The sequence below is a fragment of the Rhinopithecus roxellana genome, chromosome 3 (assembly GCF_007565055.1).
Source record: "Rhinopithecus roxellana isolate Shanxi Qingling chromosome 3, ASM756505v1, whole genome shotgun sequence".
Taxonomy (NCBI): Eukaryota; Metazoa; Chordata; class Mammalia; order Primates; family Cercopithecidae; genus Rhinopithecus; species Rhinopithecus roxellana.
In genome coordinates this window covers 147,536,760-147,564,273 of record NC_044551.1, presented here as the reverse complement: position 1 = coordinate 147,564,273, position 27,514 = coordinate 147,536,760, and the positions used below count along the sequence as shown (strand labels likewise).

Genomic DNA, 27,514 nt, shown 5'->3' with positions numbered 1-27,514 from the left:
GTTTCTCTAATACTTCTTGTAGAAGCATAACCACTAAGAAGGTTCACATGAAATCAGGTTGAACCATAAACAGCCATCCCAAGAGATTTGTCTACACATGGAACAGGGTGCTGGGGAGTGAGTTCTCCCTAGATATGATGTATTTATTCATTTATTCCCTTCCCCAAAGGGCCCATCATGGAGTGAGGTCATTTGCCCTGAGTTCTATAGCAACTGATAAGACCTTGTGAGTCAGTGGCTCTTCCCAGAAGTTCCACGCTCCATGGCTGCTGACTCTGTACCTATTGGGTCAGGCCTTATTAATCACTTTTACAACATGGACCCAAACTGACCATAAGACTCTGACCACACCAACTCATCCTTGGTCACCAACAGCACCTGTACCTGCCAGAGAATTCCATATGCAAATATGAAGATACGACTGCACGTTTATTCTGGAAGGATTAGGATTGTTTCTCACCAGTTCTTGGGTGGCAGAAAGAATGCCCCACAGCCCCTGCCTTGACAACGGTCTCCCTTCAACTACAAGTTTGCTCATTTCATCACCAGCAATGCAAGGATTTGGGTAAGCAGAGGGTAACATTTCCTTGGCAGAGACTGCTAGGTTCCTGCCCAATACCCATTCTCCCCTTCTTCCTTAACAGAACCTATGGCTGGGCCTGGCATATAGTAGGACTCAGCAGAGGCACAAAATTTAAGGGGATGCAAAAATGGTTTAATCATGATAAATAATACTTCATTATACAATATTCTTAAAATCAAAAATTTAAAAATTCACAATGGGCCAGGCATGGTGGCTCACGCCTGTAATCCCAGCACTTTGGGAGGCTGAAGCAGGCAGATCACCTGAGGTTGGGAGTTCAAGACCAGCCTGATCAACATGGGGAAATCCCATCTCTACTTAAAATACAAAATCAGCCAGGCATGGTGGCACATGCCTGTAATCTCAGCGACTGGGAAGGCAGAGGCAGGAGAATTGCTTGAACCTGGGAGGCAGAGGTTGCGGTGAGCTGAGATTGTGCCACTGCACTCACTCCAGGCTGGGCAACAAAAGCAAAACTCCACCTCAAAAAAAAAAAAAAAAATTCACAATGAACAAAATATCAATTTTAAAAATAAAGATAGCATCAGCATTCCTAATTTTTCTTTTTGCCTCAGGTTCCAGAATGACACTGCTATACTGAAGTAAAACATTCTTTACCTTGATGATTGAGTTTCCTGGTGCCCTCTTAAATTACGCACCAAAGGTGAATGTCTTACTCACTCCACCTCAGTCCTGGCCCTGAATAAAACCCTACTTGATAGGGTAGTAATGGGCCCGGCTCAAAAGCCTACATTTCTCAACCTCCTCTGCAGACACAGTGGTCAATGAGATTCAAGTGAAGGAGATGGGGACAGGCTTCTGTGAAAGCTCTTAAAAGGGATCTGACTCAGCTTCTTTCCTGAGACAGGGCCTGGATCTGTCACTCAGGCTGGAGTGCAGTGGTACGGTCTCAGCTCATTGCAACCTCTGCCTCCTGGGCTCAAGCGATCCTCCCACCTCAGCCTCCTGTGTAGCTGGGAGTACAAGCAGCACCACCATGCCCAGCTATTTTTTTTTTTTTGAAAGAGTCTCACTCTGTCGCCCAGGCTAGAGTACAGTGGCACAATCTTGGCTCACTGCAACCTCCACCTCCCAGATTCAAGTGATTCTCCTGCCTCAGCCTCCCAAGTAACTGGGATTACAGGCGCGTGTCACCATGCCCGGCTAATTTTGTATTTTTAGTAGAAACGGGGTTTCACCATGTTGGCCAGGCTGGTCTCGAACTCCTGACCTCAAATGATCCACCTGCCTCGGCCTCCCAAAGTGCTGGGATTACAGGTGTGAGCCACTGTGCCCAGCCTAATTTTTGTATTTTTAGTAGAGATGGGGTTTTGTCAGTTTGCCCAAGCTCGTCTCGAACTCCTGGGCTCAAGCAATCCACCTGCCTTGGGCCTCCTAAAGTCCTGGGACTACAGACGTGAGCCATTGCACCCAGCCCTGACTCAGCTTTGACCTTGGCTTTTCTCCTGCTAAGAGATGTGACCATAAAGGCTCCAGCAGCCATCTTACAGCCATGGGGGACTTAGGGAATGAAAGTCCTGTGCTTTGATGATGGAGCAGAAAGACAGAAGGAGCCTGGGGCCCTGATGACAACATGAAGCTAACACTGTGGTCCACCTACTTCGGGATCTCTTGTTACCTGGAAACAGTAAAACTTTTGTTTAAAGTACCATCATTAAGTTTATGTTAATAACTGATACATGCAGTTCTTCACTGAGATACTATGAATCCTTTTTTTAAAAACTGAATAATAAAACCATGGCCGTCATTTAAATGGGGCTGTTCTAGAGAAATGCCACCAAGAGGCCACTCTTCCATCTTATTAACCAAAACATCAACCTTTTCACCCTGACAATTCTAGGGTCAGTTCACTATTACGATGTTCGTTTCACTGGCCTTTCAAGTAATGTCAGAGGCAAAAATCAGGGAGGGGCGGGGATTAGAAACGTTTCCCCCGATGGTGAGCCAGGCTGACAGCACGCAGGCCTGCTGCATGAGGACGCACCGAGTGAGGCCCGTGGTGTCAACCACCCTGTCCTGCTGCAGACTGGGCGGTGGCCACTGACTTCAGGGACCATCTCTTGTCCTCTCTCCTCTCCCTCTCTGGTGTGGTCGAGTAGACCAAACCCTCCGCCTCCTCAGGACGCTAGGGATTTACTGCTCTACTGGGGTGAAAACTAACTCCTTAGGTCCAGGTCAGTGCCGTCAGCTTTTCACAAGCCAAGATTCCAGAAGATGTCTCCCCCATTCTTGATACTGCTCCCAACAAAAGAGGAACACTACTATATGAAGATAGAGGCTGAGGAGCACTGAACATTGAGCCTTCACTGTACGATGTTTCTAAACAAATGAAGCTTTGTTCTATCTATTAGGTATGAGAGTAATGCCAACCATATGAACAAAGTGCTGCCTAGTGCAATTCCTTAGATTTATGACAAATGCATATGAGAAGAAATGGTAATGAACAAGTATTAGTTTGTAAAACGTCCTGTTCATGCTGTGAGAGTAGGGGATGGGCGGTGTAGGACGCTATGGAAAAGGTAAGCACAAGCACAGCTCTTCTATCTCCTGGAACAAAAGACAGAGGGAAAAACGCCCCCTATGGCTAGAACGATGTCAGTGCTTGAACTAAAGGTTTATAATCGAAGGTCAGAGCCCCCTTTTCAGCAGAAGAAAAGCAAGCATCATTTACATTTCTCCCTGCTTATATGGGCTAAGTCATAAGCCATGTGCCAAAACCCTCATCTGCAGGATCAGTTCTGAAAAGAGAAAAAGAACTCTGCCAAGCATTTATCATCACCTAAAATTGTTGCTTTTCATTCCCAGAACTGAAGCTGTTTTACTGAATTTTTTAAACCTGAGGTCCACCGCTCCCCTCCAAATCTACAGGCCCTGCCTCGGGTTTTAAACCATTGCCCTAAGAAAGAAAAAAGATGCCAGTGAGGCTATTAGTACAACAGAGGGGTGGAGGCCTCAGCCCTCCCGCAGCCCAACAGAGATGCCACATGCTCCAGCAAGGAGCTTTGTGTGACCTTCCTGGACCACTCAGGAGAGCAGGGCTCCACAGGAAGGCCCAGCAAGGAGACACATCCAATCACCGATGCTCGGGCAGGGAGAGAAGGGATGTGAGGACAATGATGGGAGGGTACACGTCGGGGACTCTCAGGGGTCCAGAGACCTGGCTGTACAGTCCCCTGGAGTCCCTCCTGGAGGGACAGCAGAGGGGGTTCTCAGGTGCCATAGGTCAAGAGAACAGGATAGGCGGTCCCCGGGCCTGGGCCCTGCAGTGTGCTCCACAGAGAGGACAAGAAGCACAGGCCTCCTGGGAATCACCATGACGCCGAGAGGGAGGAATGGCCTGGGAGTTCAGGGAGCTGCTTCGTCTCCAGCCGCGTGTCCTTGGGCAGGCTGCACTGCTCTTCCAGGGCCTCAGCGGGCTCCCCACAAAGGACAGGGCTGTGAGCAAGCGAGCGGCTGCAGGACCCTCACAGCTCCAGTGTCTGTGACTTCCCAGTTCCACGGCCTCCACCGCCCTCCCCGGCGCTGACTCATTCTGGTGCCTGATGACTGCTGGGTTGTCTTTTCCTGACTCAATGCAAAATAGGAACAGAAAGGTGGAACTCCAGACGTGGGGCCCATCTTCCCTCCTTTCCATGACACTGAAGTGGCTCCAGGTCCTCGAGGGAAGCAATGGCCTCAGCTTTGGCTTCCAGGCCGTCACCGAAGGTCCAGGGCTTCCTCAGCTCAAACAGGTGGTGTTTTGTCAGGAGGCCCCACCAACAGCAAATGGTACTGTGAAATCACAGCAAGTGCCTCCACTCCCAGCCACCACTGCCGTCCTGGCAAAACTCCCTGGTCCTGTGTGGGAGTGGGTAGAGGCAGGGGCAAGGCCTGGGGAGAAATACTGCCAAAGTCACACGGCCGCCTCAACTTCAGCTTTGTAGATCTTAGAATATTATTCTTTGCCCTCTACTATAAGTCCACGGCAAAAACTTAAAAGCTTTAATGGCGTTTTGTCATAAGCTGAACAAGTTTGTTGGAATGTAGGGAAAAAACCCAATGACTTCTTAGGAGGAAAGAGAAAGCCCATTTTCTAGTGTCCCAGAACTGCTCCCACTACATTTTCGTTCTCTGAATCCCACAAGAGGAAATGAGGCTTCATCTGAACCCCAAGCCACACCACAGGGTCAGACATGAAGGAGTGGTGTCGCCAGAGCAGGCCATTTGCTGAGGGTCTGCACGGACAGTCCTGAACTGGCACTACACCGGGCACCCAAGCAGGTGGGGGCCTGGCCTTCCACCCACCTCCTCCCTGAGCAAATCAGGGAGGGCAGACACAGACACAGACAGACACCCCTCTCATTCCCCAGATCTGGAGCTGCCTCCCTTCCCAGCTCACCCCCTGCTGCCTGCCTCATCTCTCAGTGCTTCCCAAAGGGAAGAGGGGACTGTCCACGGTGGCCAGTGTGAGGGGAGGAATAAAGGAGAGCAAAGATGACCTAGGACCCCCTCTCCCACCAGAGCCACACAAAGCCAGAGTAGCCAGGGGACAGTAAAGGGGCCAGGAGAGAGAAGACCCCTCCCTCACCATCAGCCCCCAGCGCTGTCTCCTCCCAGGCCTGCTCTACCTGCTAGCTCAGCTCCCACCCCGCTACAGATGCTTCAGTAGGTGAGGCTGAGTCCCGTTCCCCACCAAGCCTGTGGCTGGGGGCGCCTCTGGAGCTCCTATCTAGCCCCGACACTGTCACATGGCCGCAGCTCCCTTACGGCAGGGGGAACACCTTGGGGGCAGGCAGGCTGTGGCTCCCCCCAGACCTGACCTCAACATTTTCATACGACAACAGGTGCCGGACTCTGACACGAACTCATGACAATCTATAGATTAGAATCAAAATCACAAGTAGGAACCCCCCAGTCTCACAGTTCTGAACATCAGAATAACTGTTCACAGTTCACAGGGACCTAGGCATTCTCCACGGGGACGTGGGAGTCACACGGCATGTGGGACACCCGTGCAGAGGTATTCCTGGCCTTCCTTCTATGAAGACCGCCAGTCACAGCTTCCACACCAAACCTAACTAATGCTTACCAGGAGCCCACACCAAGAACAGACCAATGCAATAAAGTCTGAAAAAGGCCCCAGCGGTCGAACGTGATCCCATGGAGAGTGGGGGGATCAGAAATAGCTCATGGGATGCAGAACTCATTTCTGGGCTGGGGAGGGGAGGATGCCATATCCAAGTGGGGCTTGGCCGCGGCACTGTAAATGGCTGTTGCCTCTACTGTCCAGATGCAAGCAGTCGGCTGGGCGCCCAGCAAAAACACCCATCCAGAGGAAAGCCCTCCAAGAAAAGAGGCGAGTGTCACTTATTCTTTGCCTCTGGGTTTAAAATAAATCTCAACAGCTCATAGAACTAACACAAGTTCTGACCTTTTTCTCTCCCAAACGTGACCTTGTCTAATTTGTTCTCCAAGAGACCACAGAGCCCAGTAAGAACTTTGGCCTCTCAGAGAATAGTTTTATTCTTCCCCAAAGGGAAAACCTACCTACATCCTCATGAAAATTTTAAATGACTAATGATTTTCACCTCACAGCTTCCATATCTGGGCCATTCTTCTGCCCTTACAATTCTAGTAAAGTCTGTTCCATTATTTTAGGAGAGTCTCAGTTATTCACCAACTAGCTCAGGGCTGTGTTTTTCTGAATTAAGTCATTGTATCTATTATACAACGTTCAGATTCTACCCAGCCATATGCATTTTTACCAGTAAAATCATAAAATACAACACTTGTAATCTTGTCCTTATATAAGTGCCACCATCACCATGCAGCAAAAACGTCATAGTATGACAATATGACAAGAAACAGCTGTCAAACGCTGGCTTTTTTCCAGCTTCAGTCAAATTCAATAAAAATTGAGCAGGGTAACTCCCTTGTGTGTTCGCCTTCATTCTTCCTCAAAGCCCTGAAGATCGCAGAAGCACTCCGGCCCCCTGCTCCTCTAAATGTGTGCTCCCTGGACCCATTGAATCGGAATCTGCACTTCACATTCATAGGCACGTTAAAGTTTAAGAAGCGCTGCTCTACGACTGTCCTCTTCCCACTCATTCCCTACACATATGCTCTGGCCCCAGATCTGAGATCCGCCTCTGCTCCCTGGAGGCCACTGAAGCTTTCTCCGAGGGGCCCAGCTGTCATGGCAACATCACTCTGGCTGGCATTCCACCCACCTGGCTGTACCCTGGCCCCATCAGCTGCCTCCCTTGACCTGCCAAGGCGATGTTTGTCCCAGATGGTTAGAAATGTGCAAGGCTTCTTGCCCCCCAAAAAGGTTATTCATGGAAAAAAAAAAAAAAGGACCTATTTTTAGGTGTCAATTGCCAGCCCATCCTGGCTCACCCAGTTCCTCTCCTCCCACTTGCCCAGTTAGAAAGATTATATTGTTTCCTGGTACACAATTCCAAGGGCATTGGACACAGGCAGGGGACCCAGAGAAGAGATCCAAGAACAGCTCTTAGTGAATGGAAACAAGATGATTTCTGCTCAAAGCAATTTCCTCAGCACCCACCCTTTCCTCCCACACGGACCCCATGTTGAAGGGGCGCCAAGGCCATGTGGAAGTAACAGAACACTAACATATGCAAGACATATTTTTCACCCTCAAAATTTAGCAGAAAGAAGGGAGAGCCAATCAGTTAACTCTCCCTTTATCCCACCCAAGTTGAAAGCTTGATATTCTAATCCCAACTTCCCAGATGACAGAGGGATACATCCAAGTTTACTTAAGTGGAGGAGTGTGCATTAAAAGGATATAAAATGCAACAGCTTCTCATCTACTCAAATTCTGACTTTTAGGGGAAACCTGGACATGGCCATAAACGCATGATTTACCTGTCTTGGGGCACTACAGGGATGGGGAATACGTGAGGCCATTTCCCTCTTCTTTGCTCACAGTAGATGGCACTACTTCATCACGGTACTTCCCCCACTAAGCCTAGAGGCCGCCTTAGAATCTTCTCAATAGAGCCCCTAGTCCTGTGGCATCTCAGAGCCACCTGCAACTCCTGAATCAGGATCTACATGTTAACAAGATCCCCAGGTGACTCACAGGCACGCTGAAGTTTACGAAAGGCTGGTGTGGGCTGCAGTCACCTTATGTAGACTGACCAAGTGAGACAGACTTGCTGCTCCTGGTCTGTTATTCTGGGGGTTCCGATGTTCGTGTCTCAATTTCTACTCCTACTGCTCCAAAGATTTCAAACAGGCCTTATATACAACAAGTGGCTCATTAAACATTTTTTAAATTAATAGCAAACATTCAAAGATTGGAGAATAAATGTAAAATTGCCAGGTTCTTTGCTTTTCTTGGGGGAAAAATCTCAGTGCACCTATCAATACTGGGCCCACATGTCAACATGACAACAGGTGATTAGAGGTAGGAAGTGGCTGCTCTGTTAGACACGACATAGTATGTCTAGTTTGTCCCAGTCTGTAATACTTCATATTGCCTCACACCATCCTGTCTTACTCATTCCTGCTATCTACCTGAATGTGTGACTATACCATAGGAGAGACTATAGTTGCATCCAAAATCAACAACAAGAACACCTGCCCGTGACACCATCACCTGCATCTGCTTATTCTTTCCACTGACTCTGAGGGTGAGCAGCCACACCTGCACAGGCACAGTTTTACTTTCTCCATATGATCCCTGTGTGGGGACAGGCGGCACCCACAGTATAAGCTGCCCCTTCATATAAGTCCCGTTGTCTTTGAGAAGCACAGGTTGCCTCAGGTCTGCAGCCACACACCACATATCCTTTGTATTGTCCAGTGACCTAGCACCAACCACACGCCAGAAAGCATAATCCTTAAGAGCATGAGCCGTAGTCTGCAACCTACTTCAAATTCCTAGCTCTGCTACCCAATGGCGACGTAGTGACCCTAGGCAAGGCACTTGACCCCTGCTATGGTTTGAGTAATTCCCACCAAAATTCATGCTGAAATCCCCCATGAAGTGGTATTCAGAGGTGTGGCCTTTGGGAGGTAATTAAGTCATGAGAGTCCCACCGTTACGGATGGGATGAGCATCCTTCCAAAAGGGCTCGGGGTTGAAGGGAGTGAGTGCCTGCGTACACTTCTGCCCTCGGCCATGTGAAGACACAACAGCAAGGCATCGTCTTGGAAGTGGAGAGCAGCCCTCACCCGACACCACTGCTGGCACCTTGGTCTTGGACCTCCCAGACTCCAGAACTGTGAGAAATGAATGTCTGTTCTTTAAAATTACCCAGACTGAGATATTTTGTTATATAGCAGGACAAGTGAACTAAGACAAACCCTCAAGCCTGTTTCCTTATCTGTGAAGTCGGAGGTGGCACTTAGCTTACTATTTCACTGAGTTACTCTGAGAAATAAAAGATGGTCAAGTGCTTACCGTATAGTATATCATATGCACTCAGTTAAGGTGATCACTGCTATTATTACACATGCTGCTCAACAGGTGTTCGTTAACAGATTTTCTCTCATCTTTGACTACCCCATCTTGCGCTGAAACTGAGGACTTCCAAACCCCCCACACCATCACCTAGGGACGGGAATGAGGCTCTGCAGTCTGTGGGGTCTCCGGACAGGCTGCCCACATCAGCATCTGAGTTGGTGGGATGGAGTCCTAAAACTACAAAGCCTGCTAAGCCACACTGGGCATTTTTCTTGCCCCACTAACAACTTCTACAGGAACCAGGCAAGTCTTTTGCTTTTTCTTTTTTTAAGTTAGCATTTTCATTGCTTCCCTTCAAAGTTATTAAGATACATTTTTAAATTCCATTCTGGCCACACAAATCTCTCCCTTCTCTGATCTCCCACTGTGCTTGGGTAGGACCACACAGTCGAGCATTTAATGTTCTCTCAATATTTCATATAGGCTGTATGAGTCTCTAGAACAACTCTAAATGGCCTCCAGAGATGACTGGCAGAGTGTGTTACCAATGGAAGTTTTTAGAAGTGCACACACATACACAATTTTTCTTTCAGGCAAAACAGACTTTTTTTGCACCAGCAAAGTGCTAAGCAATGTAATCAACAAAATACATACTATGCCTATCCATACCCACTGCCTGTACGCTAAGAGACATGTTTTATGTTAACTGAACTAAGAAATGGAACTCTTCCAGTTTTCTTTGGTAATGCTTGAACCATGCACGGTATAATAAATGAAAAAGGACTGAATTGGGTCACTGTCTTGTTTGTTTGTTTCCTTAAAAAGGGACTGGTGATGATGTCTGTCTGGGCTGCAGCATTTTATCTGCCAATGCTGCAAAACTGACAGAAAAAACACCATGTGTCTTTCCAAAAAACAATGGTTTCATGCAAGTTCCTCCTTTCAGTTCCAAAATATCAGTCACTGATTGCAACAGTTCTCAGATCCTGGCCTCAGCCATCCTTTTTAGGAACCACCATAGCCTCCCATTCACGGCCTTCAGAACACACAGGGCCACCAGCAGGAACTGGCAGAGAGGGGCCCCACACTGGTGATGGTAGGTCTCTGAGATGGGAGGCCAGAGGTGCGGGGGAGAATTCCTGGCACCTGTGGTCCAAGGCATTTATTCAAGCATCTTGTCACTGCTGCCTCTCTGTAACAAGCTTTGACTTGTTGGAACAACTACCAATGTCACTGCATTAACCACAGCCCTGGACAACATCTCCTCCTCCATGGCGCAGACAATGGCTTATTGAAGTGGCTCTCTGGGGCTGGTTTGGAATGAGCTGCTTGTCTGAATGAACACAGCCCTGCTGAGCAACCCCTAACTTGCTACGGGGACATGGGGTTTTCATCCCACATTCTTGGCCTTTAACAACCAGGAAGCCCCAGTGTCTGTGACTTACCTGTGTCCTTCGTGAGGGACAATGCTGACCTCTAGCAGTGCCAAAGGGAATTATGGAAGCATTTTAAGCACAGCCTGAGGTCTCCATGCGGGAAAATGGCATTAATATGAGCATTAAGAACAAAGGAACAAAAAATCCTTTACCTCCCGCTTAGAAGAAGCTTGTCCCTTAATTAACTGGTTGATGTATCACCATTAAGTCAGCAGCCCCATGTCCCCAGCCATCCATCACCGCCACTTCACCCCAGACTCTAAATCCTCCGCCTTGAAAGAAATCTAAGAAGACCTCCACTAGCCCGAGTGAAGCTGGGGGAGGTGAGACATTTGGGCAACTAGAGGGAGGGGGCGAAGGTGGGGAGAGCGTCTTCTCAGTACTCACTGATAGCAAAATAGGAACCCACTGACCAATGCCCCGTGGTCTTAGGAGTGTTTCCTCTGAAGTTTCCTGCCCACTCCTGAATTACCCAAATTGCAGCCCTGGGATGTGGGAGCCACTGAAGAGGTTACCCAGTTCATATTTCAAACGGCACAGCCCACTTGCTAAAGCCGTTTCACATTTACTGTGGTGTGGAAAACGCAAAGTAAGTCCCTGGCCCAGTTCACTCTGTCAGGAGCTCGTGACTGAGCTGATCACAAAGTTTTTTGGAAAGAAGGTGGGGGTCCCTTTCATAAACTCTTGCAGTGAGGTGTGTGACCAGCCTGGCACCTGATAAATCAGTTACTAAAACAGATCTCAGCCTTCCGGTGACTGGGGATCCAATAACACTCAAGAGGAGGAAAAACATAAAACATAAATCCATAAAATACTGTGCTGCAAAAGCCACACAAAAGAGAACTTTCAGTTCAGACTTGCATGGCAGGAAAATGGTCATAATTAAAGCAGCCTTGGAGTGCCTGCGACCTGCTTAGGAGGAGGGCAGCCGCTAGCTGGTGCTTACCTAGCCTGAAGATGGTAGAAGCCAGAACCACAGTGGTTAAGTCACATTTTTTTATAAAAAGCATCTCACTTTAAAAAATATCTTTCTATGGTGGAAATAACATTAGAATACCTAGAGTTTGAATTATGACAAGGGTCCATTTCAAAAGGGAAGCCATTTGCAATTGTAGAATCCTTAAATTACAGAAATTTAATAGCTCTATGACCCTTTGGATTTGTTTTAAAAGACCATTGTCATTAAGCTTTTGTCCAATTCCTTCCACATCTTTCAGAAATAAATTCTCCAGCACTATGTGCTGGCTCTGATCTCCAGCAGGCCTCACATCACCCCAGGGCTGGCTTTCCCCAGTAGGGTCCCTTGAGAGGCTCCAGTTTCTGAATGGGAAACGCTGCTGTGGCCACATTCGTAGGCCAATCAAAGAAGCCCCCTCTTACAGAGCTGCCACATCCAAGCGCCCTTGTCCCTTTGTTTCCTTTGTCTAATCCACAAGCAAAGGCTGCTTGTGAGTGGCTTCCTGGGGCTTCCAGGAATCACCCTGGTGGGCTTTTCCAGCACTGCTGCTCTGCGTGCACCCTGGGGGCTGGGGGGCTCTGACAGAGCTGAGCCTTCCCCCTGATCTGGGCAGCTCCAGCCAAATGGATTTCCTACTGGAGCCCACCTCCGCGCCGTGTTCATGCCGTTGTCTCTTCCACCCTCATCTCCACATGCACACCTCCTGCCTGCCCTTTAAGATACAGCTCAAGGCCACCTCTTCCAGGGCAGCCTTGCCTTTCAGACTGCTTCTCCCACTGAAAGGGGTCTGGTCTCTATCTGGGCCACTTTGATGGTAAAGGTACTCTCTACCGCATGATGGACTTGAGAGGACGCCTTTACTCCCTTACTGGACAGTGCACACGCACCCTGAGGTCCAAATCCTCATGACTCACCTTCACATCCCCTACGGGGCCTCACACTCAGTAAATGCTCCTTAAGTGCCAATGGTGATACAGAAGGTAGAAAGAAATTATTTAGGCAGATAGTGAGGGTAAAAGAGTCCTCTTTTAACAAAACGCAGCCTAAGAAATTATTTTTTCCTAACAAAGAGCAGCCTGAAAAATCGAGCTGCAAACAAAGATAGGCAAGCTGGAAGCTTGCATGGGGGAATGCCAGCAGCTGTGCTAATGGAAAAGGGCTACCTGAAGGCCAGACATAAGCAACATGGAGGCCCCATCTTCCCTTTTTTTCTTACAACGTGTACAGTAAAGGAATAGGCAGCATGGTGCAGGCCAGGCAGAGAACCTACCTGCATAATAAAAGATCAGGGTGGGGGCTACCAGAAGTTTGCCCCATATGCAAATGGCATGCCTGGTCCAATCAATCTTTTGTGCCCTATGTAAACCAGACACCACCTCCTCACCAGGCATCTATGAAACTCTCTGCATTTCAACACAGATGGGCAACCTGTTTGGGACCCCCTCTCTGCAGCAGAGAGAGTCATTCTCTTTCTTTTTGCCTTTTAAATTTTTGCTCTTAACCTCACTCCTTGTGTGTCCACGACCTGGATGTCCTCAGTGAGACAACGAACTTCAGGTATCACCCCTAGACAACAAGGCCGTTTCAGTGGGAATCTCCCTGGGGATCTGTCCCTGCAAGCAGGGGCACAGCATGTATCCACAGAGCTCCCTGGGCTCCAGGTGGGCCTTCACCTGGCCATTCTCCCTCACTGCCCCTCTGAGAGAGTGCAGCACAGTAGGAGAGCCATGCCCTCAGCCTTGTCCCTGACAGAATCCTCAGACCCCAGGCCTGGCCTCCTGGCTGCAGTGATGAGGTGAGGAGCCAACAATGCCCAGGGCAGCCTCACCAGGGCTGCTGGTCCCAGAAATCCCAGGGCACAGGGGGCCAAGGTGAGGCTGAAGAATGACCCTTTCCTCAGCAAGTCAAGTCACCTTCAGGAACACACAGCTGGAGGACTGAGGGAGACAGGTGAGATGTGTGTATAGCGACAAGGACGGATTAGAACAAGACACATCATGCCATTGCTACACATGAACTGAAGGCAGAGAAGGTGACTTGGGATGGGAGGTGGAGGGGAGAGTCTGATTTTGCCTTTGTCTCTTGCAATTCCAGGTAGAGACAGGAGAGACTCGGAATGGTGGAGGTCAATCTACCTCCAGTGGGCGGATATGCCCAGATGGGAGGGGCAGACTGGCAAGCACTCTTTCCTGGCTCTAGTGAAGGGCGCTGAGGGGGTGCTGAGGACAATCACTGACCACCCATCAAGTGCCAGGGCAGCAATGGCTTGACCTGCCCATCCAGAGTCCCTTGTTATGGCAGTTTCCCACGTGGCTCTCCTCCAGATATAGTTTGTCCTCTTACTTCAAGCCCCCAACCTGTGAGAACTTCAACACCCTGGCTGCTGCAGACAGTAAACTCCAAGAGGGGATCATGTGTCTCCCCCACAGGCAACACCGCATCCTTGCACAGGCATCTGGCACATAGAGCAGGTTTGCAATAAATATCTGTTGCATGACACCTCAGAGGGTAAAACACAGCTCAGGTCTTTGGTTTTGCATCATTACAGGTAGCACGTTTTGAACACAATATACAAAAGCAAATCGTCTTCAGCACTCCTGGATTGACATAGTAGGGGACAGGGGTAGACATAAAAAAAAAAAAAAAATCTCTAAATGAAAACTAGTAGTGGCTTTCTTATAGGGCTACCATTTTTACAGTAAAACTTTAGCTGGGAAAACCTCTGTTGTGACTTTTGTTAATAGGATGTATATGTAGTAGTTGTTTGAATCTTCAAGTAGCCTATCTGTGCAGATGCAGTGAACGAGCCACAGCTTGCTGACCACAGCAGTTTTAAAGTGACTCATCAGCAAGGTCAGGCCACCTTGGTGGGAAAGTGGGACCAAAGGCAGAAAAGTGTGCCAGGAAGTCCCAGGCCATCTTCTCACACACACACACACACACACACCCCAAAACAGAAAAAAAAAAAAAAAAAAAAAAAAAAAAATCCAGCTGAAGTGAACGTTCCAGCCTGCATTTAACTGCGTTTTAGTCTGCTTTTCAGTAACCGGGACAGCGACTAACTAAGCTTTTCTTTCTTGTCTTTTTTTAAAAGAAAACATTCCCTAACCAAAACATGGAATTCATCTGCATTGTAATCCCAAGTGGAGAGTGCACGCATTTCCTCTGGATCGTGCATTACTCGCTCCCACTCTCTCTCATTTCTCATGGACAATGAATGGAAACACTCCCTTGTAGGAATTGCAACCGCCTCTTTAAGACAGATGTTTTGGAAACCACCGACAAGCTGCTTGTCACTGTGAGGCGGATCACACACTCTCACAGCCATTTGGTCCAAAACCATGCAGACAGCACTTCTTCAAATCCATCTCCAATAAGATCTGCAGGATATCAGATGGCTGTTACTTAGCCACTTCTTCATGTCCCCCTTACCCAACACTGTTCTCCATCAGGAGGCAACACCGAAGGTTCTATCTCAGCAAAGTCGCTATTGTCTGCTATAGAATCAAGGGTAGGATTTCTCTGTGAAGATCTAGTATGGTCCAAGCCTTCAATGAAAACACTATTTTCAGGAAGAGAGTTAGACACTTGGGAAAGAAAATGAACATTTTTAAGCCACGAGGACACTGTTATAAATTTCTGCTTGGCAAATGGGGACCTCATGGCTTGGAAGAGTTATTATCCAATACTTCCCAAGCACCCACATAAGTTCATGTTTCTCCCTGAGGGCCTCACTTGCTCCATGAGACAAACTCACTACAGCTTTCATCTTGTTTAAAAAGACTTGGTGTGATGCATGGAGGCAGATCATTCAAACCACCTGGATGTGCTGTGAAATAGTTTCTCAAGCAGTCCCAGCTTTTCCAAATGCACCTATCAAAACAAACCTAAATGCCTGTTAAATTCACTCTTTAGGAGACCTACTTTGTTCCAACAGAGTCAACTGACCACAGAGAACTTTCTGCAGAATCTAACACACTCGCCTGAACAATCTTATTGGCCAGAATAAAGAATAAGACACTGGTTCATATACATTTGGAAGGGCATGAAGTCAGTCAAGGGCAGACCCTCAAAAAGAGACTCATCCTTACTTCTCAGCCTTTAGCTAAGGCCATGATACAGAGGCTGAAATGGAGAAACTAAGATGCAATCTGAGAAAAATACCCCAAATTTTAAAACTTAAAACCTGTGAAAAGGTTACTCTCCTATACCTTGGTCATGTTACTTGCTGCTGTGGCCTCAAGAGTTCTAATTTCTATGCTACCACTAAAAACTCTGGAGTGACTGTGAGCCATTAAACCCAAGCACAAATGCACACTTTCAGAGCTGTACGTGTCTGAATACTTTTTGCACACATTGTTAAGATTATACTGCTGGCTTATTTTCTCTATATTCTCTTTTCTACAATAAGGATCATTTACATGCAACATTAAATTTTAACTTATACGGGACAATTTTTGAGTGGATTGATCATAAAGCTGTATCTCTGGCAAGAAAGACACTTTTCAAAGTAGCCATACTTAGGCACTCCGCTCACCAAAACCATGACGGGGACACGGCAGCACTGTATGCGAGGGCATCGGCTCTAGCCAAGAGGACCTATCCCCACCTCCACTACTTTATCCTTGGGCAAACCGCTCAACCTCAAGCCTCAGCTTCCCCATGTGTGAAATAGGAATAATAATAGAACCTTCATTTTGTAGGATGAGCAGTGCATCCAAGGGACAGTGATCAACAAATGGAAAGCTCTCCATAAACGAGTTTTTATCACATGATTCTCAGTAACCTCGACTCCAGAACTTGCTGGTGCTTACTTAGAACACCACAATCTGGCAGAATCACCTGCACATATGACGAGAACTGGCCTCCTGCCTCCTTGCTACTTAGAGGTCACAGTCTGCATGTTCTGTTTATATTGACTATGGGTTTCTTGATGACATACTAGTCACACAGAAACATCTATTTGTTTAGTGCTTTGCTTTTGGCTGCTTCCAAATGTCTGTGGATTGATCGATGCAGATCCCAGAAATGTAATCATTAGTTGTCTGGCTAAAGAGGTTTCTCTCTGTTTGTTTTTATTAGAAGTCAGTCCTCTGAACCTGTGGTTTGCAAACTTTCTTTTTGAGCATGAAACACTGTTTATAAAACAGAATCTGACAAACCACCCCAGTTCTGCATATGAAACAGATGAAAGCAGAGCTGTACTGGTTAAAAAAAAAAAAAAAAAAAAAAAACACAAAGTAGGGGGCTGAGGAGGGTCCCCTTGGCCCCCCCATCACCTCCCGGTAGCTCCTAAAATGTCCCTAGAAAGTGGAACACTCTGTGGAGCATGCTCAGAAGGGCACTGATCTAAACCACTCACTCTTCCAGTTTCCATCTTATGGCCTACAAATGCCACTCAGCCTGAACCCTAAGAGGCTCACCGGGGCACTCCTGCTTTTCATCTCACGGCTGCATCAGTAACAACAGAGGCAGAGCCCACAAACCACAATCTCGTGCTTCCTAAATGTTCCCAATGTGGCTGTGGGCTGGGCAGACACACAAACCCTTCCTTTCTTTGTTTTACTGACTACACGTTGAGTTACATCAACTCCCCAAAAGCAATGCCCTAGGACCACAATGTTTACGTGGCTGTGCCAGCCAGCACACATGACGTCTGATATCATTACTCTGGGTTTCTGGAGGAGCCATAGTGCATTTACAGTTCTTTATTCTCATCGAGCAGTGGCATGGAAACCAAGGTCAATCCAATCTATCAAAACCCCACCAAAATTTTAAAATAATTTCCAATGAAAATGCCTTTCTCATGGTGGAATACACAGTCCTTACAATGTCTGTGAAGTACCAGTACAGTTTCCACACATACGAAATATTAACAGAGACAAAAAAAAATTGAGAAATTCAGAGGAGGGGATGAGAATAACAAAGCAGCTGGAGAAAGTCATCGCTTCAGAAAGCACCAGGGCTAGGAAGCAGGCCCCGCCTCCTCAGTTTAACTGCCACTCCGCGGAAGCATGACCCCACCTCCTCAGTTTAACTGCCACTCCGCGGAAGCATGACGTAGGTCTCACTGCGGGAACCCAAGAGGTACAGGGGGCCTGTTCAGGGTGGTCTGAGGGAGACTGGCCAGGAGGGTTGGGGCTGGAGCCAACCAACAAAATATCCCAACCCATCGTGAAGAAAATATTTCCTCCTCAGGAAAGGCCGCTACATCTTCCCAGGGAATGGCTGGAAGACTCCCAGCCTGAGTCATTCGGAAACAGATTTTACAAAGCACTCCAGAGGATCCCGAGGGAATGATCAGGCCGTGTCGGAGGAAGAGCCATCATGACCAAGTGGGTCTTTTCCAGCTCCAACTCCCATGACTGCAAGGTCCTTCTGGTTCTTCCCAACTCACTGTGGCCAGCATGGCTGTAGTATGACTGTCACGATCCTTGGCTCTGAGTGTTTTAAGGCCTGGATGTGGCAATGCAGTGACTCTGGCACAGGCCTCCCAGCTACAGTACATAAGCTACAGTCCACACTTCCACGTAAAGAGCTCCACCCGGAGAAGAGAGTGGATGATATATCCAAGGAGCTGGTGCTGGCCCAGGCCCAGTCCCAGGCACTCGCCTGTCCAGCCTCAGTGCGGAGTGCTCACCAGAGGCCCTCTCACATTTCCGCATCTCACCAAGGGCCTGCTGAAAACAGACCCCCTGACATCTGCTAATCAGATTTGCCCCTGGAGCCAATAATAATTAAACTTGGTCTATGAAAGGAACACTGGAAAGGTCTCCCATCCCACAGCTGGTCAGCAAACAGAGCAGATGGGCCGTATCCACAGCCATGTCTGTGTAAATCTAATTATTCAGCTGTCAGAATGAGCCCTAAGTGACACCGGTCACCCTCACAGGTAGCTGTCGGCCCTTCGGAAGCTGTTGCTGTGGGGCAGCTGTGAAGGCCAGAACTTCTCCCTCAGCTCCCCTCACCTTTCCTAGGCAGCACTGGCAGACTTATGCTGGATCACGCACCCTGGGATTAAATGCCATTTTCTGTGCAGTTCCTCATATGCCAAACATATTATGTGCTTGTTAACTATTCACCTGATTCAGGTTTCTGGAAAAGTCCTATCCAGAAAGTTAGTTTTAAATCAGAAAAGCCTCCTAGAGAGTATCAGATTAGATAAAAAATTGTATTTTTCTGTCTTGTGTCAGCATTTTTATTGGGTGATACTGTTTATGTTGGTTGTATCTATTAACTACTGTTGAGTAACAAAGTGCCTTAACATTTCATAGCTTAAAATGCCTGGTTATTCCTCTGCTGGTTTCTCCTGGGCTGGCTCACGATGGCTTTCAGCTAGGTCACCTGTGCAGGAAGGCCCACAAAGGCTTCCTTCACATGTCTGGCCATGAATGCTGCTTGCCAACAGGGGAACCTTGGCTCTCCTCTGCAGGCCCCTTATCCTTCTGGGGCAAGACTGGCATCCTTACACAGAGGTCTCAGAGCAGAGTTCCAAGAAGGTGAAAGTGGAAGTAGTCAGACCCTCTGAGGCTGAGACTCTAGAACTTACACAACACTTCTGCCACATTTGAGCCATGAAGGCAAGTCAAAAGGCCAGTCTAGACCCAAGGGGTAGGGAAATAAGACTCCAGTTATTAATGGGAGGAGTGAAAAAGAATGTGCAACATTTTAAATCTAACACATGTCAGCATCTCCCCAACTGGGTCAGAGTTATAGGAGTTCTGGGGCAGGGTCACAGGTGCTCTGAGATCAAAGCAATCCCAGGAGAGACACTGAATCCTGTATCCCCTTGAAGAGCCACAACACACGTTGGCGCGCTGAAGACTGAGTAGTCCTCCAATAACAATAAATTCTGCTCAATTTTCTTTCATCATGAGTAAGTTTATAGAAGCAGAGGAAGACCACTTTCCTGTAACACCATTTTGGAAAGTCTGGTCATGAGCTCTGGACTTTCAGAACACTTCCAGTTGAGCATATTTTGTCTTGCTGCCTTAATACATGTCCCATAAACATTGCATCCATGTCTAAAATACCTTCCAATATGTGGAAGTAGCACACAATATGGCAATTCCTGAGTTGGGGTTATGACTCTAAAGGTCACCACAGTGCATTGCTCCAGTAACTAGACATTAAGCAACTTCCACTCAAAATCATCTTGATCCTTGAAAGACTTTCCTAGAAGTTATATGCAAAAACCTGGGGGTCGTTTTCTTCAGGTACAGTATTTCTGAGCATTGACAGAAGTCTTGATTCCTACAGAATAAATGTTACAATTCACTATGAATAAATTCCACATTTGAAATTCAATAACAATAACATAACCCATAGTGGATCAGGAGGCCAAGCTTGCACACAGGCTACTGGACCACTAGCAAACCACGCTACTTCTTACCTGCCTGTTGGCCACCAATCTGGGGCCTGCCATACAATTTTTTGCTCCTTTGAAAAGAAAAGGCTCATCCATCTTCACAACCAGGTTCTCCACTTTCAAAAGCCATGGCACAGAACACATTGAACTAACACTCTGGTCATGAGAACATGATGATCCCAATAGTGGGTGAAGATTCATGAGATGAGGGCAAACTCAAACCAAGGATTCAGGCCGTTATTAAGAGAGCTCTCACAAGACCAAGGACAGTCAAGAGCAGTCTCAATTCAGGCTCCAAACTCCACAATAGTCCCTATGTGTGGAGAGAGAGAGAGTGCCGGAATGCAGTGAAGGCACAGGGAGATACTGGATGCTGAACATGAGAATGAAAAAGGATCCTCTTTAATTCTGTTTTATTTATTTTTATTTTTATTTTTGAGATGGATTCTCACTCTGTTGCCCAAGCTGGAGTGCAGTGGTGTGATCTCGGCTCACTGCAATCTCCGCCTCCCGGGTTCAAGAAATTCTCTTGCCTTAGCCCCCTGAATGGCTGGGATTACAGGTGCCTGCCACCAGGCTCAGGTAATTTTTGTATTTTTGGTAGACACGAGGTTTTGCCATGTTGGCCAGGCTGGTCTAGAACTCCTGATCTCAAGTGATCTGCCCATCTCGGCCACCCAAAGTGCTGGGATTACAGGCATCAGCCACCATGCCCGGCCATACTTCTGTATTTATTCTCATACGGGAAAGACTGACTGACAAAGGGAATAGAGAGAATTTATTTTTATCTTGCTGCTGAAACAGTTTCTTAGAATTAGTGATTCTTACCTCATTCACTAAACAATGGTGATTCACCAAAAGACACACAGCAGTCAGTGGCCAATTTACTAACTTGGACTCAAAACATCCTACCATTCCATCTAGGGTGTCAAATATTTTTAAACCTTTATCTTACATTGTAAAATCATCAGGGAAACATCTCCTGGAAGCCTAACTGCAATTTCAAAGGATGGAATAAAAGTGAATCTAGAGGAACGGGGAATTCCATGGGAAAAAACACCTCATAAATGATAAAAGACGAAGTAGAAATTTCTAAGGAATTGTGAGTACACTGGTCTAAGAAATAAACAAGGTAACTTCTTGGAATAATTCCATAGCAAAGTCATTTGGGGAACCTTTTTGAGAATGGCTGAACATCAAATCTTAAGGGCAATTTTGAATTTAAGGAGCCAAGAGATCAGTCAGTCCAAGACTTGGTAAGATGGTAATTGGACCTACTGTCCTGGGGGTTCCTAGGTTTGCATCTGGAGGTCACTTCAGCTCCTGCTCCTAATTCACCCTGAGAAATGGCTCCAGGCCCTGGACACCACCTTGAGCTCTCTTTCCCTCTAACAAGGTAGCTATTCAATCAAAAATAAAAGACTGTTGGGGCTCAGAAAACAACACCCCAAAACGAAGGCCTAGCAGCAGCCTTAGAAACATGAAGTTATTCTCTTTCTCCTGTCCTCCTATGTCTCAGTCCCATTCTCCCAAGTCAGGCCACAGAAACTAGAATCCCATTTCCCCAAGGCGGGTTATAGAAGCCAGAACCCTCTTTCCCAAAAGCCAGCCATGAAACCTAAAAATATTCTATGTAAAAACCGGCCTTAAAGAAATTATCTGACCTACCTTTTTTGACTGTAGGTCCTAAGACCCTCATCAGAGAGAGGGTCCTGCCCCACACCCAGAAGAAAGGAATGCATGCCCAGAGAGGCCAAGAGGAATCTAAACAGGCTAGGTTTCCCCACTCAAGCTGTTAGCATTAGATCATACCCTCCTGTCCAGTCATATATCTACATGCCTCTTCATACTCTGTTGAACCTATGCACAAAAATGGACAATTTCCCCTGTATCTCTGGGTCTTCATTCTGAAGGCACTCGTGTATACATGTTTAATAAATTTGTACACCTTTCCTCCTATTAATCAATCTGCCTCATGTCAGTGATTTTTTTAGCTAACCTTTGGAGGCCAAGGGCCCTGGCATCTACAAGACAAAGACAACTAAAGGGATTTAGCTGCTTAATGTAATAAGGGGGAAACCTGATGCCAACTTATTCCTTTGTTTCCTTTCTCAGTCCACGTACTGAAGGATTCTAAGAGCAGGTATGATCCTCTGGCACGGCCAAAGGCACCAGCACACTAATGCTATGAGAGAACTACTGCGGGGGGGGGAAGAATTAGGAAAAAATAAGTATGATCAATTCTGTGTACTATTAAATCTAGCTAGATACTTCCAGAAATGTAGCACATTTGGGACTTGTTGGAATGACAGAAAATATACAGCAAACAAACAATAAATATTTCAGGTATAATATTGTCCAAATGCATAAAGCATGTTAATTTCTCCTGCAACAAAGTGTCACGGGCTATACAGAATCACTAACCAGCCATGTAGCACAAATTGTTGGTTTCGCTATCCAAACACCACACCTTTGGGACTTGGAACCCCACAGAAGTTCTGCAGGCTCCATTAATCATCCTGCACCTAAGTTGTTCCTACAATGGCAGGATGTTTGGTGGGAATTTGGACATGAGTCAACAGAAATGGGCTGGCCACAAATGGTGCATGCCTTTGGACATTCGTGTGGGAGAAATGGTAAAAGCAGGGACAAAGCTTTCAGGACTTTCACAAGGTGATCTCTCCTGCCTACCTTCACAACTTTGCCATCTCATGTATCTGTCACCCCACGCCACTCACTACTTCCTAACCACATTCTGCACTTTGCATCTCTTTGCCTTTGCCCACACCTGTCTCTGCCAGGACTGCCATTCCCCTCTTTCATCCCTTGGCAAAAGCTAGTCATTTTCAAGGCCCAGTTGAGAAGTCATGGCTCCAGCATGCCTTCTCCAACTGGCAAAATTGTTCCCTCCTCTGTCCCCAATATAATGAGTTGACCACAGCAGCAGTGACTTCTCTGCTTGTCCTCTCATGGCTGGGTTGGGAGCCTTTAAGAACGAGGACACTTTGGTACTGTTGGTCTAGCATCACACAATAGCTCTAAGTGATTTGATAGCTGTACTGTCCAGATCATATCCCCTTACCCCCTACATGACAAGAATGGAAGAGCTGATAGGGTATTAGGATATATTTCCCATGTTGTATCAGCAAGGATTCTGCATTAATAAAATAGGAATAGAAAACACACAGCACAGAAGGATTCTTAAAGTCCACTGACAGCACTGATTCTACCTTCTTTCCTTCCCCAGGAATTTCCCCAAGTAATGAAGGTAGCTCTGTTCAGACTTGGCTGGCCATAGACTTCCGTCAGATTTTTGTTTTCTTCCAGATCTGACTGCATGGAAAAAATACCGTAATTTCCTTGTGGGCCTAGTTATAATTCTGTAGGCTGATTAGCTCTGAGGAAATTTCAACCCTACAAGGAGCCCTGACAATTCAGTTGTCCCATTGTGATTATAATGGCTTGTCAGTGTTTGCTGTTGAGGCACAATATGTCATTTTGGGAGCAACATTTAGACACCTCTCCAAGATTCTCCCTGCATTCCCCATTTCAGGATCAGTGGTATCAAATTCTTACCTCTTTTACATCTACTCCAGTATTGATCAAGCGCTGATCTATTTTAAGTACATTCCATTGGAAATCGCTGCATGTGCTTCCTTCCTGACCACTGAAGTGTCTCCCGTAGACAGACTTGTCTATCAGTGTTGAAAATTTACAACAGTGCAAGGGGCAGACACTGTGCATGACTGCTGCACCTCAAGGCCCTGTTCCCGCACCTGCTTACAGCAGGCACCCAGCACTTCTGCTTGAGGGCTCTCTTTTGGCCCCAACAGGAGTTGGCCCTTAAGTGCTGGTCTCAGAAGAAGTGGTTAATGACAGAGATGAGTTGGAGAGGACATATCCCAGAACTTGCTGGCCCAGCTGGGATAATTCTGACGTATGTCTCATAGAATTCACTAGAGATGGAGCCTCAGGTGCCCACAGCAGCAAAGCCATCTCTTTACTGGCTCTCTTCTCCTGTTTCACACCCCTATTCCCTTAACAACGTTTTCCAGGTTTACCTCCCAAGTCACCTACTTGCACTTGAATCCCTGCTGCAGAATCTGCTTTTGGGGAACCCAACCTAAGAAAAGTGCCAGACTAAAGCCACTCAATACAGATAAGGGAAGGCAGACTCAATGGCAGCCCCATCATCAGGTATAGGAGAGATTTTCAGCAAATAAAACACTGCTGTGGCTTATTTGTGCTGAGGAAACTTTCCGTGTCACAGCCATAAGGAGCCTGATGCCTCAGGAAGTGAACTGAGCTGTCTCAGATCTTGGGGAATTGTGTGTTATATGTGTTCTAAAAACGGATTGGATTTCAGGGGCCATTTCCAACTTCCATGGTATTAAATTTCCTTTTATTCTTCCCAGCACCATATTTCCAATAAACCCTAAAAAAACTTACCCCTGGGGAAGGATATTTTGCTATCTTAACAAAGTCTTCCAATCCTTAGGAGACAAATCATCATATTTTCATCTCAAAAATATTAATTTTACTCCCTTAAAGAAGCTTATGAAAATATTTATATTTCTTGCCTGAGTTCCCTAGGAGGTAAGCTGAAAAACTAGCTAATAAAAGATAAAGCCAATGCAACAAAAAAAATACATATTGAAATATGGAAATAATTAAGGTCCCAAGAAAACATCAAGTCTTCAAATCAAAAGCCCTTTAACTAGAAAGTATTGTCCAGGGACTCACATGACTAATATACATTAGACAGTATTCAAGGTGTGTTTTGCTTTAAACCAAGCAAGGAGGCAAAAACTTAATTTCTATAAATGGTAAACTAATAGGTGAGAATTCACTCCATACAGAGAATTTAAAATAGATTCCATTAAAGTAGCATACTCCGCAAAATATCAATTTTCATTTGTTTTAGAGAAATCTAGTTTATCCATTGTGTAAGACTATATTTAATTGGGAAAACAGACATTCACTCATTCTGAAAGTGAAGCCTGGACTAAAAAAGGAGGAACACGGAAGGAGAACAGACAGGAATTCATAAAACCAATGGGATGTGGGCAGAGGGGGAAAGAGGGATTTCTGGTAGATGGGATAAAAAGTCTTTCTACTGGGAGTGGAGACCCAGGCCACAGGGCCAGTCAAGAGAGAGGGAGAGTTTCATTTGGGGGCATGCTAAATTAAAAATGTCAGTGGGACACCAGGGGAAGACCCCAACAGGCAGCTGGCTGGATGGTTCTCCACCTGGAGGAGAGGGTCTGGCCTGTGAGTGGCAGCTGAAGCCACAGAGTGGGCTGGAAAAGCCAGAGGATGCAAAAAGATGAGGGAGAAAAGGGGGCCAAAGATGACCCAGAGACCTTGATGAAGGGGCAGGCAAAAGAAGTCAGCCAGGTAGACTGCGAAGAAACATCAGGAGAGGAGAAGCAGGTGAGAAGCACTTCACGGGGTCCATAAGCCAACACGTTCTCTTTCTTCTTCTTCTGACAATAGAAGTTATACCTCGTCTGCCCTGAACAGGCAGAGTGGAATCAGAAGTACTAGGGCAGGATGACGGTGACAATGAGGGACTCACGAGGTGTGGGTGAGGTGGGAGGGGGGCACCCACTGGGCGGAGCTAACTTTCCAGATGCGGGCAGTCACAACCAAGAAGTCGCACGAGAACTTTGAGTTGTGTTCCCTTTGATACTTCCACATCTGACTTCCCCTCAAACGTAGGACACTTTTATGTGAGTTAACAATTACAGAGCATACAATACATGTAAAATTATGCATGCCAATAAACTTTTCCAGGAAAATGGGCCAAGGTCATAAATGTCACTATTATCATAAATGAGAGTTTCACCTAAAGGAAAAACATGAACAAGCAATTCAGAAAAGACAAACTTCAACAGCTATTCTATTTAGGAAAACATTAGATGTGGTCAATAATAAAAACAGTAACAAAATGAGATGCCATTCTCACCTCACAAACTAGCAAAGACTTAAACTGATAACTCATTCCTGATGATGGGGATATACAATGGGTGCCCTCTTATACTGCCAACGAGGGCCCAACTTTCCTGCAAATATTTTTTATAACTAAACAATAATATCTGTAAAAGGATATTCAAGGTTGATATTTAATGGTTTAAAAAAATCAGAAAACAACTCAAATGTCAAAATTAGAAAGCAGGTTAAAATGATTTAAGATATACATCATAAGACAGAATACTGAAGATTTCTGTAGAAAAGGAACTTATAATGACATGAGGAAATACTTATAATATTAACCAAAAAGTAGCAACATAAAGTTATATACAGAGTAAGAACTCAGTTATGTAAAGAAAAGAATGTACAAAAAGGGATACTCTTAGGAACTTGAACAGATTAACAGTAGTGACCCCTAAGGGAACTGATTTTTTTCCCTGCATGCTTATACATTTCTGTATGAACTTGGGTGATTTTGATAACTGGGGGGTCAGGTCACACATAAACAGCTTCTGGCAATTCTAATCCAGCCATAATAGTATATATGTAAGGGCTGTTGCCTGGCTTCAAGAGTATACCAGTGTTCGGCCAGGCGCGGTGGCTCATGCCTGTAATCCCAGCACTTTGGGAGGCCGAGGCGGGCGGACCACGAGGTCAGGAGATCAAGACCATCCTGGCTAACACAGTGAAACTCCGTCTCTACTAAAAATACAAAAAATTAGCCGGGCGTGTGGTGGGCGCCTGTAATCCCAGCTGCTCAGGAGGCTGAGGCGGGAGAATGGCATAAACCCAGGAGGTGGAGCCTGCAGTGAGCCGAGATCGCGCCACTGCACTCCAGCCTGGGCGACAGAGTGAGACTACGTCTCAAAAAAAAAAAAAAAAGGAGAGTATACCAGTGTTCAAGGCCACCAGAGAAGACTGAATGTGACCTCTGGGCAGGTGAAAAACCATCTTAGATTTAAGATGTGCAGATGATGTAAATATGCAAGCATACAACACAGAATACCAGAGCACTGAAAGAAAGGCATAGCTTCTAGGGGTTTGCCCCAATGACTTTCTCTGTAACCATCCTTTTACCAAAATGCCTGCCAGTTTCCAGATGAATAAACTTAAATGTACCTGATGTGGGACATAATGGTCCAAAACTGATGACCCTGACCTTGAATGAGGAGAAGTCCATGAAAGCACTTGACCACCACCCTACACTGTGCCTTTCCAATCCACAGTCACTCCATGAGTGTTAGGAGAAAAATGGATTGGACTTCAACTGAATCACAGATGTAGTCTGAGAATGAAGCAAGGAGGGAGAATGTGGTGGCGAGGCAGACAGAGGGGACCAGCTCTTTCAGACCAGTCACATTAGATTCCTAACATGACCCTCAGTCATAGTTGCCTTCATTATGTGAAAGAGATGTAAATTAACGACAGGAAGTGCCCACCTCCTAACACCACTTGGCCACAGTTATAGAACAATTTGGATCAAAATCAGGTATGTTTCCAAGTTCATCTGGACTTGCCAAGTAGCCTTAAGAGTTTTTCACAGATTGTTCTGGGATAGTAACATAAGGTGCAGAGATGGGGCCAACCCCATTTTTAGAGGCTGCCTGCTACCTTGGCTCTGTAACATGTGCCAAGTGGCTGGCCTGTGGCTCTGGGGTTGCTGGTGCGAGCAGTGTCTGGAAGGACAGGACGGTTGTATGACTTAACGGTTCCAACGAGCATCAGAGCATGAAAGAAAGCAAAGACTACAAAAACTTTA

The 27,514-nt window shown here is 46.4% G+C and overlaps 1 protein-coding gene across 2 annotated transcripts in view; it reads right to left on the bottom strand.

Moving 5' to 3' along the window:
• LHFPL2 (LHFPL tetraspan subfamily member 2) overlaps positions 1-27,514 on the bottom strand; it is a 165,875-nt gene that overhangs the window by 53,357 nt on the left and 85,004 nt on the right. The window lies entirely within an intron of this gene.